A 3,137-nucleotide genomic window follows, 5' to 3' on the forward strand; every position below is an offset into this window, starting at 1 on the left:
CTGAGGACTTCCGGTTTTACTTTCACTTTAATAGTCCTGAGATCTAGGAGCGGATCTAGGTGTTCCTGGTGTTCTCACTCATTTGAAGATACACACATTGATATTAAAAATATGCTAGAGTTCCTCATTGACAATATCTATGTAGTTTTTGGAGACCATGGCCAAGGATTATGAAGCAGTCTTAGACTTAAGTGAAAATTTGTCAATCCTGGATACGCCACTGTAATAAATATATAATAAATAAATCATTTTATGAATGACTGGAAATTTGACTTAAATCTAAGTCTGCTTCATGATCCTGGGCCAGATCTTCCGACAATCTGTTGGAATTTCGATGGGCACTAATTGTGCTCCTTTTTAAGCTGACTTTTTTTTAATAGTCCCATGATGCAGAATTTATTCAGAAATTTCTGTATGAGAAGAAGAAAACTTGCTCTGACCTTCAACTCGACATTCGGATCTATTTTTTGTTTAAATCAATAAACAAAAGTTACTTTCATTCATACATATATGTCGACTCGATATATCCCAGTGAACTCGAAATAAAAGACACTACAAAGTCTGTCTTATCTGTTTCATATTTGGGTGTTTTGCTGACTATAGACGATAATAACTAAACTGAATGACATCAGCTTTTCCTTCGTAAACTTCTCTTATTTATGTAGTATTACTTCAGTATTCCAGCATCACCTGCATATGGTGTTTATGTCTCCCAACTAATTCGATAGACAGGATCGAGAACGCCCAGAGGACGAACCATTTTTAAAAATCGATGCAGGCTACTGACAAAAAAGCTTTTTTACATGGTGGAAATTTGATTTTTAAAAATATAAAAAAAAACAATGTACATATATATCGCATGAATGTTTATGGTGTCTACTAAATGTCGTGTACTTTTTAGAGTTGTTATATCATATATTATTGCTGTTTAAATTTTAAGTCTGTACGATGATTTAGACATTGAAAAGTTCAGTATTTACCAAGCCCAAAGTTATAATAATATAATTTAGAATACTGACCAATGCCAAAAAATTTAAAAGGACACCAACACATAAAGTTTTAGCACAAACACAGGATAACTATTCTAGTGCTCACAAAATAAGACCCTAAGATCGACCGTAAGTTGGAATTTTCGGATTCTAATGAGGCGCTGTGTAATGGTCTTGATTTTCCATTATCACTCTCTGGGTTCATGTAATGTTTGTTTGAAGAAGGGGGAACATGCTGAATAATGGAGGGGGATAAGTAACTAGGTGATGCTTCACTCTACCTGATCGCCACGGTAAACGGAGGCAGGAATTGTACGCAACCAGCGGGACCCCGGACACAAATTAGTTATATAGGTTACTAAACCTGAAATCATGGGGAATCCAGTGCTTCACTCTATTTCTTTATCCACCTAATGGTTAACGATAACTAGAATATTAAATTTCCAGAATGCGAAGTAATTTTTTAACACGATTAGCTAAAATGCGACAGTCAACTGGTACAGTTTTGGATCCTAGATAAATAATTTAGAAATAGAGGTTGAAGAATAGACAAGTTCTTAAGGATATACCAAAATTAATTAATTATTTAATCATTTTTCAAATTTTTAGTCACATATCATAATTAGCCTTACTTTGTTAAGAATATTTCTTGTAGCATTATTAATTTCTCAGACGTAACCTGAAACTTAAAATACACGTGAGCAAAACGTTTAAGATCTCTATTTGTGTGGCATTTCGTAGATTTCTTCATTAAAGTGGTACGTGTCCGTGATTGGTACAGAAACTTTAGAATAAATCGATTTTCATTAGTTCTTTAATTTAATAGGATATTTTCAACAATTAGTTTTCCATTATTTGAAAATCCTGACTGGCTGTTGGTATGACAAAAGTCGAGACCATACCATTAGAAATTCTTTATTTATTCAAATTCTACAAAGATTAACGTTTCTTAAACATGCACATTGATCTTTGTGAATTTTCTTTGTTAAAAGCAAAGAACAAAATATATGAATAGATATAAAGTTTATGTACTATCTAGAATTCACACAGGTTTGCAAGAATACGTCTCTCTTCAATCTGACGTTAAACAAAACCATGCGCAATGCCCGTCCGAGTATTGACTCCGTCATAAATCGTTTTTGCCTATTTCGCATATATTCTTTATTTTTTACAGGCTGTTGAAACACTTGTGCCATATCAATGGATTACCACACAGGCTTGTTAAATTGTGCATAGAAGATCTGCACCTTTCGTACAAAATCGTCATCCATACACGCTTATTTCGGGTCTGCAAGGTTACCGACAGAATACCACACAGCGCCATATGCCAATTAAACGTTAGTTCAATCAATTTGTGGTTTAAAGCCGCAGCCTCCCCTACAATGAGGAGATTTTCTCCAATCTTACACTGTGTCATTGTACTGTTAATCCTTCCATTTTCCTTTGCGTTCGGTTGTTTTGACCTCTACAGGGTGTCGCAATTACTGAAAAGACCCCTCGGGTACCTCCAGGTTTTAATTTAAGGAGGTAGAGTAATTACTGACCAGGTTAAAGATACTGTGTGAAAATCTGTGTCCAAGAATCTAAGATGTATGATTAGTCTCAGTGACTACAAAGTAGGTTTTGTTTGAAAGAGGTTCTCCGTGAAATGTTCTGAAGGTTGGTCCGCTACTTTCGCCCGCCTTAAATATCAATTCAAATCATTAAAACGCAAAATGTATTCTGAAGCCTAAACGGCATTGGAACAGATTTTTTCATGTTATAATCACATGCAAATTAAATTTGGTGGGCTTGCTTTGAAAAATTGAAAGCAAATTATGCTAATGGACAAGGTTAAGTGATTGATGATTGAGAGGAAAAAGTCTATATTGCAAACAGCAATGCAACCGAGTTAGTGTGGACATTAACCCTGGATAAGAGGAAGTTTGCTGAATCAGGGCCTGAGCTTGAATGGAAATACTCTTATTTACTCACACCAGAGTAAACGGATTCTCTGCTCGGGACATTTCGAACTCAAAGTTTGATTTAGATTGCATTAAAGGAAAAAGTCGAGAGAACGAAACTTTTTCAGTTTGTCGTTAATTTATGGAAAGTTTGTTACTAATTTTACTGGTGAGTTTGGACTTAAGCCATAATTGGTGTCAAAGT

This window comes from Saccostrea echinata, unplaced genomic scaffold (assembly GCF_033153115.1).
Source record: "Saccostrea echinata isolate AGI-Se365-2 ecotype Australia unplaced genomic scaffold, CSIRO_AGI_Sech_v1 ptg000002l, whole genome shotgun sequence".
Lineage (NCBI taxonomy): Eukaryota > Metazoa > Mollusca > Bivalvia > Ostreida > Ostreidae > Saccostrea > Saccostrea echinata.